The 12,886-nt window shown below is 32.9% G+C and overlaps 1 pseudogene across 1 annotated transcript; it reads right to left on the bottom strand.

The window, feature by feature from the left end:
• Nucleotides 1–8,628: 8,628 nt before the first annotated feature.
• Nucleotides 8,629–11,688, bottom strand: LOC143549085 (COP9 signalosome complex subunit 7-like; annotated as a pseudogene). The gene is made up of 9 exons (XR_013138077.1): nt 11,518–11,688; nt 10,537–10,612; nt 10,086–10,174; nt 9,686–9,775; nt 9,505–9,549; nt 9,338–9,408; nt 9,101–9,239; nt 8,828–8,973; nt 8,629–8,742 (listed from the first exon to the last, which is right to left on the bottom strand). The product of XR_013138077.1 is annotated as a COP9 signalosome complex subunit 7-like (transcript).
• Nucleotides 11,689–12,886: the final 1,198 nt, after the last annotated feature.

Below are 12,886 nucleotides of genomic sequence, written 5' to 3'. Positions count from 1 at the left end.
TTTCAAAAGTGAAATGATGGGAAGGCATAAATAGGATGAACTAGTATTTTCCCCGCGGGTAGCGTTGGGCAGGTCCATAAAACCCAGGCGGTGGTAAAACTCAAACGTTAATACAGTAAGTTAACGCGAATTCGGTCGTTTTCGGTTACGTGCATTATCGTATCGAAACTAAGGCAAAAATAAAACAAATATATATATATATATATATATATATATATATATATATATATATATATATATATATATATATATATATATATAAATTGGGATGGACCAATGGCGTGGCATCGGTCGGTAAAACTCAACCGTTGGTAAAACCCGACCATTATCGATCCCAGGCATTGAGGCGGTTGAGTCTACGCGAAATCAGTCAGTTTTCATCATGTTCGTTATGGTACCGGAACAAAAAACAAAAATCAGCATTCGGCTGGTTTTCATTATAGTACTGGAACTAAAGCAAAACGCGGTGAGTCTACGCGAATTCGGTCGGTTTCCGTGGCGTTAGACACGATACCGTAACTAAAACAAAAACAAAATTCACAATCGGCAGATTTTCATTACGTTTATTACGGGCCGAAACTTAAAAAAAAATACTACCACTAGGGTGCCGCAAAGTGGCCCAATAGAGGCTTTGCGGCACCAAACTTCACAATTATATATATTAGATAATATTTTGTTTATTATAGAAATCATCAACAAACTTAAATTTTCTATAGTATTCACTTGGTTTTCTATCGTAATCTTTTGAAAATCACATATGAATAAGTTATGATTCAACTTATCCCATTTATTAGTAAGGTACCGTTAGATCCTATGAGTTTTACAATAATAGGTTCTCTTTGTTAAAAAATAAAAGATTGACAATTAAAAAAGAGGTAAAGGTAAATGCATCTCTCTTCGTATTTGTCATGTCTCACCATATAAAAGAATCAATGGTTATTGGATTTTAATAATCCTAGCATTGAGCTATAGATTAATTCTAATTAAAGACATGTTTTCTAATAGTTTCAATTTATAACTTATGAATTATAACTTATTTTCCTTCAAAAATTCCACATTATTGAAGAAAAATATATTAAAAGTTGTGATCGCCAAAAAACATTTATTTACTTAAATTAATTCCGACCAATAGATAAAAATTGGTATTATTGAAATTTAACAACCGAATGACTAATAAGCATTGAAACAATGAGACCGTAAAGTAGTGATTTTAATCATTATCGTCTTTGAGTATTTTAATTTTTAAGCAAACTCATTTTTTATTCCAACCGTTAAGTGTTTGTCTGCATGCTAATTCTTTAACGTATTACTGGAAATAGGTGCACGCATCTATTAAATAATTAATCAAACCACTTAAAAAAATATAAGATTAAAAAACGTACACTCTGATAACGAAACGTGCCACAACTATCCGAGTACTTCTTTCTGTTTTATAATTTGAGTAAAATGTTTTACACTGATATATTTTATGTAAATAAGTTATGTATTTGGCTAATAATATATCTTTAATATAATATAATATTTATAATTTTTTTTAATTGTATATGTATATGTATATAATAGAATTTAACACCATGAATGAACATAAAAAAAATTTGAAATAACATCTATATGCTAAATTTTTGTGACGAACTGAAACTCAAATCCTATAGGTCCATCGATCTTTGGGTGCTTTTTTTTTTTTTTGAACGACTAATAAACTTTTGTATTTTATAGGGTTTGAACTTGTGACCTTCTATTTTACGCATTGACCACCTTGCTACCACATCAAAATAGAAATGACAAGAAGTATAAATTATAAAAGAAAGTTATAATAAAAAGTTTGACAAGAACCATTGATCAAGGATAACAAATAACAATGGTTTTTGATTGTATTTGGGTGGTTGTTTATGTTGTATGCTTGCTTCTTGCAAGTTGTTGGTTTGTTATAAAATTGTTTTGTTTGCCATTAAAAAAAAACAAATAACAATAGTCAATATAAATAGAGATTCATATGGATAGGATGAACAAATAACATTAGTTTAGAGAAGGATGAACAAAGGGGTAATATACGCTGATCGTTAATAAGATGGTCAAAGAAAAATTATCCTAAAATGGTTTAAGGAATCTAGACATTGATCAAGACCATTCAATGGCAAGGATAAGAAGGCTAGCAAGTGGATCAAACAAATTGTAAGGTTGTTGGGGGTAAAATGGGAATATCGTCATTTTGCCTTTTTTTTATAGCGTTTAAAATTTGTAAACGTAAATAATTTTTATATTTTTAAAAAGTTATACCATAAAATTAATAATTTCTAATTTTCTATCTCAATTTGAATACAATAGCGTTATGTTAAAATTGACATGAACTTGATGAAACATGGCAATATATCTAATACAAGTCATTAATTAAACTTGATTTTTTAACGATAAACGAGTAAAGTCGGTTACAGGAAATAATCCAATGACAAAAGACGACCCAATGCTTTTGCAATTGCCGACAATGTTGAGTAGCCGGTAGCCCAAGTCCATCGTCTCCATCCAAAGGCCCATTGCGATATTATCTGGCTGGGATAGAATTCAAACTTGAAACCTTAGTACCTTTGTTTTAAATCTTCACCTTCACTCCAATAACATTTGAACTAAGGTTTATGGGCATTAAACTTGATTGATGACTCTGAATCCTTTTTAACACTTTTTTAGATATAATCTTCTTTTTACTATTGTCCCTCACAATGTTGCTTCTTTTTTTTTAATCTAATCATTCCGTATCCTAATCTAAAGGCTTTGTCATTTACTTTTTTTATCTTGTTACTTTTAATAGCATTTAGCTGCTTTTAAAATATAATGTTTTCATAATATTTGAATTTGTCGTTGCGAAGTGCTTAATTTTTAATCAATGTTTCAACATAAATCTCTTTCGAAACTGAGTTACGACGTACATTAAATTCAACGCTAATGTACATGCTCGCAAATGTACATGCCTGATTACTAATTTCAAGCTTTACCTTTCATTTTTTAAGTTTTTCTTTTATTTTATATTTATAACTAGTGTTAACCCGGCACGATGCGCCGGGCAGATTGGTAAAACCCGCGTGGTGATAAAACACAAGCGTTGTCGGTCCAGAGTGTTGAAGTGTTAATTTGACGCGAATTCGATTGGTTTCGGTTACATGCGTTATGATACCAGAACTAAAACAAGAAATAAAACCAAAAAGTATATGAAAATGGAGGGGGACTAATGGGTTTTCGTTGTCGGTAAAACTCAAGCGTTGATTAGACTCGAGCTTTGTCGAACCTGGACGTTGAGGCGGTGAGTTTACGCAAATTCAGTCGGTTTTCGTCACGTCGTTATTGTACTGGAACTAAAACGAAAAAACAAACATGGTCGGCTTCGTTACATTAGTCACGGTACCAGAACTAAAACAAAACACGGTGAGTCTACGTTAATTCGGTCGGCTTCCATCACGTTCATTACGATACCAGAAATATAAAAAAATTGATATTCGATCGGTTGGTTTTCATTACATTACCGGAAATAAAACAGGAAAAAAAACAAAATGTCTTGACTAATATGGTGCCGCCAAATGACCCAATGAGGGGTTTGGCGGCACCAAGGTTACAAATTATACTATATAATAATAATAATAATAATAATAATAATAATAATAATAATAATAATTAGTGTTAGCCAAGTTTTATTTTTCTTATATAACTTTGATGGTGTTAGTTCCAAGTATATCACCACAACCACAACATTATGTTTCCGTATAAATTTATATCTTTTTTTTTAAATCGAATGTTAATTTTTAGTATATCTCTATTTTATAGAATTTTCTTATTAAATATTTGGTGAGATTAATCTACCTAATATAATAAAGTAAAATAAATGTGAACACTTGTCATGTTTTGGTTAATTCTCATAATTTTTTCCTTCCAAAACTAATATATGTAATAAATCAATAATGATTCACTTTCCTTTTACACTATATTTATATAATATCTATATATTTTGTAAATATAAATATTAGCATATTATTTTACTAGATATTTCAAAATACTTGGTGAATTTAAAAAATCAACAGCAAATCATGTTTCTCAATTGAAAATTGTTTCGGGTTTTTTGTGGAACTTAAATTTGATTTTATGGGTCAAAAGTTGGTAAATAAATTGTTTGATACAAGTTAACTGCATTTAGATCAAAATTTGTTACGGGTCAAAAATGAAAATTTTGAGTATTTTTAAAAGTTTGAGAATGCAAAATAGATTTATCGTCAAATTTGTTATGGGTTCAAAGTGTTGACTTTAAAATGTCAAAAGTATGAAAGCTAGAATTTTAAACATGATTCGGTTTCAAATTATTTTTAATGGCATTTTTTGAAATAATCAAAAAGGTTCGGGATTTGGCAAACTGACTATTTTTCCCTCGACTGTTAAAATGTAAGAAAAGATTACGAACACTTTCGACATGCCACCCTCATGTCTATCAATGCTTCTAACTTTTATCAGATTTGAAATATTTATGTCAACATTAATTTTTCCTTCAATGGTGATCAGAACGTTGTATGGGAAGCATATCATGGAAAACTATGCTCAAATGAAACAAAATATTCACAAAATTGGATGGGTTAACATGTTATTTTTTATGTTGTCATTATGACAAAGTCGAAAAGCCCTCTGAAACTTATCAAAATCTTTTTCATGGTGTAGCTAAAAAAACATAGCTCTTGAAGAACATCCATTGTTACAATTTAATGTTCTACTTTCCTTTAATGAGTGGTAAATTGATAAATATATCAATAAAGGTAACGCTCATTTTGTATTTAGACTGAGAGGTTAGAACTACTATCGTATGAAAAGCTTTATTTCCGAAATTGATTCATAACCAAAAGTCTTTCAATTATATATATATGGCACCGAGAATGAATTTTTCAATAGAAAGAAATATTCCTGGGTACGTTTTTGCACGAGCATTTTTTTATTAAGTTAATTTAAAAAAATAATTTTATGATATAAATAAAATCAATTTATGTACGCATTGTATAGATATAAGCATAGATATAATACATTTTTTTTTCATATACGCTATGTGATTATTTGTTTACTTATAATTTTATAATGTGCATTATCTCGTGTGGCCGTGTGTGACACGGGCTCTAAAACTAGTTTTTAATATAATGAAATGTTATAACCCGTTAATTGGCTATCTGGGTTTGGTGAGACATATACCAATGAATTCAGGTCACATGTATGACAAACCATCATTTACAAATAAAACAATCTTTGATAGAAAATACGAAGATTTTATTTATATATATTTAAGACTAGGATAATAACCCGTGTTACACACGGGCGGAAAACATATCAACAAACAATATAAAATAAACTACGCATTCAGTCGACACAAATATTTGACATAAGTTTTTTACCCTCAGATGTTACAAAAGATGTTAAACTATATCTATAACATAAAAAGAAAATACTTTATAAATAAACAATGCAATGAATAAGAATAATATAACATAAATGAACCATTAGACCTGAAAAAAAATAAAAAACGCATATTAGTAAAAGATTTTGTAATATTAATTGAAAACTAAGTTTACAAATACATATCAACTTTAAACTGTATCACATTAAGTTTTCGAAAATCTCTTTGTAAACATCTTTATTTAATTTTTTTAAATGTTCCTAATTGTTCTAAAGAACGTTTTTTTCTTTTTTTCTTCTAGAGTGTTTTTTATAAATAATTTTCAAAGATATCTATATTTTTATAGCATTTTTCATGTCATTTCTTAATAAATAAATAAATAAATAAAACTTAAAGAACATTCGATTTGATCATTATTCACCGGCTCTTCTTCTTTCCTCAAAAGTAAACTAAATCATTTACAAGTTGGTTATTAATTGGAATAAATAGACTTAATCATGGAGTTAATTGCATTAATTTGAATAAATAGATTCAATTGTAAAATTAATTGAATTAAATTGGAATGATTATTTTAATTTAGTAGATTAAAAATAATTGTGAATATGTGAAAATTATTGATATGGAAATGTAAGTACATGAAATCCTATGTAAATAGGCTAGAATAAAAACATGTGAAGAGAATCTTGGTTTAATATATTAGTAAGATTTGCATGTCGTCTTCAACGATAAAGACGATATCCATGTGTTATATATTTATATGGATAGATTCGCATGTGAACATATATAAAATCAGCAGACATTATATATTATATTTATATACAACTATATATATCCACATGCGCACTCACTCTCAAGCAATAGATATTGACTGTCAGCAAGAAGCCTATAAACACAGAGAAACATTTTGGTATCTTTACTTTCAAAAGTATGGCATTTGAAGCATATTCCGGCGATGACGATCTTCATTTGCCGGAGAATCTCCTCCGAGATGTCAATTACATTTTACACAACTTTCCACCCGAAAACACAAGCTTAACTGCCACCAGTGATCCTGTAAGTGATTCGGTTCAATTCGAATGTTCTAAGCCATCAAAAAAGCAAGCATCAACGCCAGCGGATTGGACGCGGTACAGAGGGATTAGGCGGCGCCCGTGGGGGAAGTTTGCGGCTGAGGTTACCAATCCGAAGAAGAAAAGAACAAGAATGTGGCTTGGGACGTTTGATACGCCCGAAGAAGCTGCGTTTGCGTATGATAAAGCTGCTTTCGAGCTGCATGGCTCGCGAGCCAAGCTAAATTTCCCTCTGTTGATCGGCTCGGCTGGTCACACGCCTAAAGTGGCGTCTAATTCGTCTCCGCCTGCAGCATCATCGTCCTCGTCGACGACTTCTGCTGGAAAACAATGTCGTAAAAGACAAAAGAGAAATAACGGCGTGTTGGAGCGGGCATCAACTACCACATATAGTTCTGGCAACAACAAAAGCTGCAAAAAAGACATCAGCGAAACTGCGGGTAGTACTACTGAGGAAGAGGTGGGTAGTGAGTGCGACTCTTTGTGGGATTTTCAATCGGAAACACTGGTTTCCGATTGCTTTATTCCCACAGGAGGCTCGGTAGAGCCTCCTGTGGTGGAAGTGGTTGATTTGGACTTGAATTGGGAACTCCATATTGATACATCCATCTTTGAGCAAATTTTAGATGAAAACATGGCGGCTCCTCCTTCAACCACTAGTGTAGAGGCTGCTGATGACTTTCCATGGGATGTCTTGCTGGAGAATATGGTTGAGCCGCCACCAACCACCACCGGTAAATCAGAGGAGGCGACAAACACTGGTGATTCACCTTCGGTAATCAATGTTGACACGTCGATATTTGAGAGTATTTTTGGGGGAAACATCGCTGAGAAGCAGCCACTTTTCACGACGGAGGAGGGTCAGGGTGCTGGTGATGTTCAGTCGCTGTGGAACTGCCAAATCGATGTGGTGGCACCGCCTTCGTCTAGCTACGCCACCGCGATCACAACGGAGAAGGTTGTTTGGTGATAAGAGGGCTACTTAGATGAATAAGTTACATTTTTCTTAGTTACATGCCTACGAAATAGTTTGTTTACATTTTTCTTAGTTACATGCCTACGAAATAGTTTGTTTTGGTATGGTGTTAAAATAACTGGATATCACAAGAATTATTAGAATTGTACCATTCACAATAATAGAATTGATACTCTCTTATTCTAATATTCATTTTCTTTAAAATTGTTCGTAAAATTGGATTAAACTTTCTGTTGTTAGCTAATAATAATCCCAACTTTGTTTATTCTCACCAGTGGTCCCAAATTTAAGAAAGTTGACTATCAATGGTCCCCAGTTAAAAAAAACCTAACGCGTTAAGTTTTTTCCAAATTTCAAACTAATTTATTAGGCCTTTTGATCGGAAAGAGGATACGAGTCGATTAACGTAAAACTTAGCTCGAAATGATGCTCAAATGGTTTGATTAGTGCTTCAAATCGGGTGTTTGAATTTAAAATTAACAAAAATTAAGTTGTTTGGAGTATCGTTTCAAACTAAGTTTTACATCAATCAACTCGTATCATTCTTCTGATCAAAAACCCTAAAAAATCAGTTTGAAATTCGAAAAAAAATTAACGCCGTTAGGTTTTTCTTATCGGGGGACCATTGAGACCAACTTTTTAAATTTGGGACCACTGGTGGGTATAAACAAAGTTAGGAAAATTATCGGCCAATAACAGAAAGTTAGGATTATTAAAATCCAATTTTCCAAATTGTTTTTATGTTAAAACTAGACACTGTTAACTTTATCAATGTCAAGTTTCATTTTGAAATGAGCGGTAATGCTGACGTTTATCCTAATCACTAACTTTAAATCCTATTAATAGCTCTGCTATAAGTAGTACTACTGGTTTTAGTGTTTTATGCCAAACAATATGGACTATAATTGCGCCTGCGCTCATGATTAAAATCATAGACACTAAAATTTCAAGATGAAATAACAAGATGACGATTGACGAGTGCCACGATCATTTACACGACAATCAACTTTTCTAAGCAACAAAACATATGAATAACAAGGAGAATTTAATCATAGATCGCGCCAAAGACATTCCAAAAGGTCTGAAAAACCATCAGAGGAATGATTTGTCAAAATTCGAATTCATAGTTATATCAACTCCAAATGTTCACAGGTTCAAAAGACAAATGATGCCTCTGGAAAATCAAGTGGAATATGTCTTGTAATGTCATTGAGAAATCTAGCTAGCCTGTGCAACAATCCCCGTCACGATTCTCTAGTCCTCTTTAACCCAGCGGGTGTCGTCTCCTGTGTAAAAAATATTAATAACCACATACAACTGTTTCAAAAGATTGATACCTGGAATTAAATGAAAGTAACACATTTACTATACCTCTTTGGTCGGACTCGGTCTTCATCATAATCCATCACTCCACCAGGTTCGGGGTACATCTCCTCATGGCCCCGAAAGTCAATGTCTGCCTGCTCATAGTTTGTGACTTCTGCCACAAAGTAAGTAACATGCATCGACAAAGAAAGCTAACAAAACTACAACACACAACTAAGTTGCAATGAAACATTTCAAGAGTTCTTTTTTATTGAAAAATATGTTTCATATAGTTTGTGAATTGTGATTGTTCTTAAAATATAAATACAGCTAGCTGACTTTGAGGGAGAGCATCTTTTTTGCTTCTTCCATCCTCTCTTTGGCTTCTTTTTTATGCTTCTAGTCCAGCTCATTCGTGGTGTCAGCCCATTTTATCTTATCTTGAATTTTGATGAGTAAATTATCTGACGTACTTAACCTACGAAATGCCCAAAACGTGTCAAAATAAAGTAATATTATAAAGTGAGAACCAAATGCACAAATAACAGTCAGAAAAGATGAATAAGCCAAGGTTACCAGCTTGATAATGTATGTATCATACTCGCAAGTTGTCCAGGCCTTAAATCTCTCCCGGCTGCAAATTGCACCTATGATGGTAACAAATATTAAAAAACATACATGAAAGAAAACAATCATGCCCACGCATAAACTTGCAGAGAGATAACCAAGATACAATTTTACACCTGGAAACATCTTCGCAGCTGATCCAATTTGCCCCTAACGATACCCTATCAAGATGAAAAAGAAAACATAATAGCGGATGCAAGCAAGATATAATGAGCTTAATAATACCGCTCACAAGTTATTCACTCAAGTAGCAATGTACAAACTGAGACATGTGATTAAATCATGGGAAGTACCTACCACATACATGCACTCATTTATCAGGAAGTCTTCAAGCTCACGGACGTTTATAACATCCAATTCTTCCATCAGCACATCATATGGGAGTATCTGAAAGGACCACATAAACCAGCAAGTCAAAAACCAAGTGCAATAAGGCATAAAAAAACTACTTAGCATTAGAAAATTGGAAACTTAAAGATAAAACCATTTTGGTCATAGTAGTCAAACGGATACACTAAGATGCTAAAATCCACAAAGAGAATAATACCACTCATATATTTCAATACTTAACACAAAAGTTGCACTAGTGTGAATCTCAAATACAGCAATTAATTATTAATCTGATTACATTGTTCCAAACTCGTGAGCTCACTACAGCTATTGATAGAAGACTAATTACAAAAAGGAATACTTTTACCTTGTTTGCCTCAGCTAGTGTGAGGACAGTGAGTTGCTTTAACTTGCGAGCCTGATCGGGCGTCAATGGTGGAAGATCACTAGCATTTCCTAGAAAATCAAAATAAAGCATCATGAGTGATTCTAGTGAATCTCATACATAAGAAACATTAAAAGCAACAATGAAGCCATGATGGTCTAACAATGCAGCCTCGATAGGAAGGACCCTGAAATACACAATTCCTCATAGTATAAGCAAATGCATAATTGTGTTTTGCATGTGACATATGCTCATATACATGAGGAGTTGAGGGTTTTGTACTTGCTCATTGGCCACTCAAGAGAGAAAAAGTGTATTAATACCAAGAAAGTGTAAGTGGATGTAAAGTTCCACATCTATATCGCATACCATGCTAAATAATTGATCAAAAAAATTTCAAAGAACAAAAGTCAATTAAAGCTGAGAAACCTACTCTTATATTCACACCAAGTACCATGAGCAAACATCCGAAGCAAATCAAGGTAAACTGAATGTTCTGTGCCTTGAAGCTGCATAAGATCCAACATGAGAAATAAAAGAATGTCATGATAGTTGCACCAATCAGCCTAAAAGAAACTGGTGATAGCAAAATGCATACACCTCAATACGAGAATAATAAATTCATAGTAGAAACTTAAGCAGCTAGTGCACAGAACAGGGGTAATGGTAGAAGATTAAGAAAGACAACAAATTTCAGACAAGGTAAAACAGAAAACATGCAAATGTAGCTTCAATCTATAATCAAACTACAACATAATATAGAAACAACACAATCACCAATGTAAATAAGTACGCCCTACAGAGAGTAAGCCGGTATATGACGTCACAGACTATTGTCGATTCAGGCATCCACATACACCAAAAACAGAGGCTAGTAAGGCTTAAAAATGCATTGAATCAGATTATTCATCGTTAACATAAGTATATCCAATCCAATCTTTGTCTGGTTTCAAAACATCAAGAAAGGTTTGCTTCATCATCACACGCGTACCGTAATCCCACATCAAGCACAAGATACATCTAGTTTACGTCTCTTCACATACTATAATAGATTAATAGATATAAGATCCAATACAATAATGTCTTACCATACATTACGAGGGCGTTTGGGATTACTTATTTTCACCAACCTGTTCGGGGGTGTTTGGCCTAGCTTTTTTTTACAAAATACGCTTAACTTGGTGTTTGGTGTAGCTTTTTAAGCTTATATAAGCGAATAGCTTATTGGAATATGAAGATGGTTTTTTAGCTTATTTGTGTAAGTGTGTAAGTTACTCATTTGCCCTCAAATGGTGGTGCATTGAAGCAACTTATTACTATAACAAATTACCACTAACACAGGCTAACAGAAAGATAAGAAGCAGGTAAATCATCATAACATCAAAAAGTAAATAAGTATAATATTCAATGGTACCTGAATAAGGTTAGGAAGGGAAAGAATCTCGGAGAAGGCGAAGAGTGAAGGATGGGAAGTGGCGTGAGCGATGAGGGTAGCGAGAGATGAAGCAGCATTGGAATTGGAATTGGAAGCTTCACTGACCAACTGCTGGATGATTTCTTCTTGCCTTTGCTCCATGTCCATCATCAAATCAACAATCAATCACTCTGAAAGAATTTTTAAATTAGGGTTTGAAATTAAGGGGTTTTTGAAAAGAAAACTGGACCTTTCCCCATTTGTATTTGTGTGTGCACTTATTATTATAAACGGTCTCAAATGGATTATTGATTAATTCATCATTTGTGTATACAATTATAATCATTAATATTGTTATTATTACTCTTATAGATCAATAGGTTTTTATTCTAGTGGTATCAAAATGTTAGATAAGACTTTATTTTTTTAATGAGTAAGGGCTTAAGCCCTGCCATTGTCCAAAAAAAGGTATAATAATTCGTAAGTGGGTTTAGATTTGCAGTTTTAAAAACACAAAAAAAAATAAAAATTAAAGGTAAAAAAAAAAAAAAATTTCGTGCATCTTAATCGGAGTGATATCTTGGGCTCAAATTTGCTAAATTCTATATTCAAAGTTGTTAAATTATGTTCCCAGATTAAAACACAAATTTCGAAGCCCAAGATGATATGTTAAATTAAGTTTCATGGGTTCAACTTCAAGTTTAAGCATTGGGCCGATTTATACTCTAACTAGCAACTACTTCAATAAAAAATTATCTTGTAATCTCTGTTTCTGCATAGTTGCGCTAAACATACTCTTTTATGTTCTTTTTTAGGGAGAGCACACAGGTCTTATCCGCAATACTTGATCCGGAACCGGATCCTGTTAATGATACTCTCAGGACCGAAAACCAACGCTATTGTAAATAACCAGGTTAATTGGTTCAGGTCTTGCGGGTCTTATCCGGTTTATGCGCACCTTTATAGGGACAAACGAGTTTTACCCGCTATACCTGACCCAGACGACGTTAATTGTATTCTCAAGACCAATGAGCCAATCATATTGTAGTATAATCAGGTCCGATCAGTTTGGTTATCACGGGTATTGCGTGTTTTAGGCGGTTTACGCTCACCCCTAATTGTTTTTATTGAATGTAGTTTCTTTCTTTATTCTATACGTCACATCAATAATCTACTTTACTTATAGACAATACATTCAGCATATATATGGCGTACGTTTAGTCCCACGTCTATGATAGACGTGAGATAATTAAGTTTCAAAATTAATATTGATTTTTTTTAATGATATAATATAAATTGGTTTTCAAACTCTCTTTAATTAGAAAAGTTATTATTGTTGGTGCTGTTAAACTCTGGTCAGAATGATCTC

The sequence above is a fragment of the Bidens hawaiensis genome, unplaced genomic scaffold (genome assembly GCF_021521415.1).
Source record: "Bidens hawaiensis isolate Kalapana, Puna unplaced genomic scaffold, B.hawaiensis_p1.1 tig00015443_1, whole genome shotgun sequence".
Taxonomy (NCBI): Eukaryota; Viridiplantae; Streptophyta; class Magnoliopsida; order Asterales; family Asteraceae; genus Bidens; species Bidens hawaiensis.
Note: the sequence above shows the minus strand (reverse complement) of the source record. Positions and strands in the feature narration are given on the sequence as shown.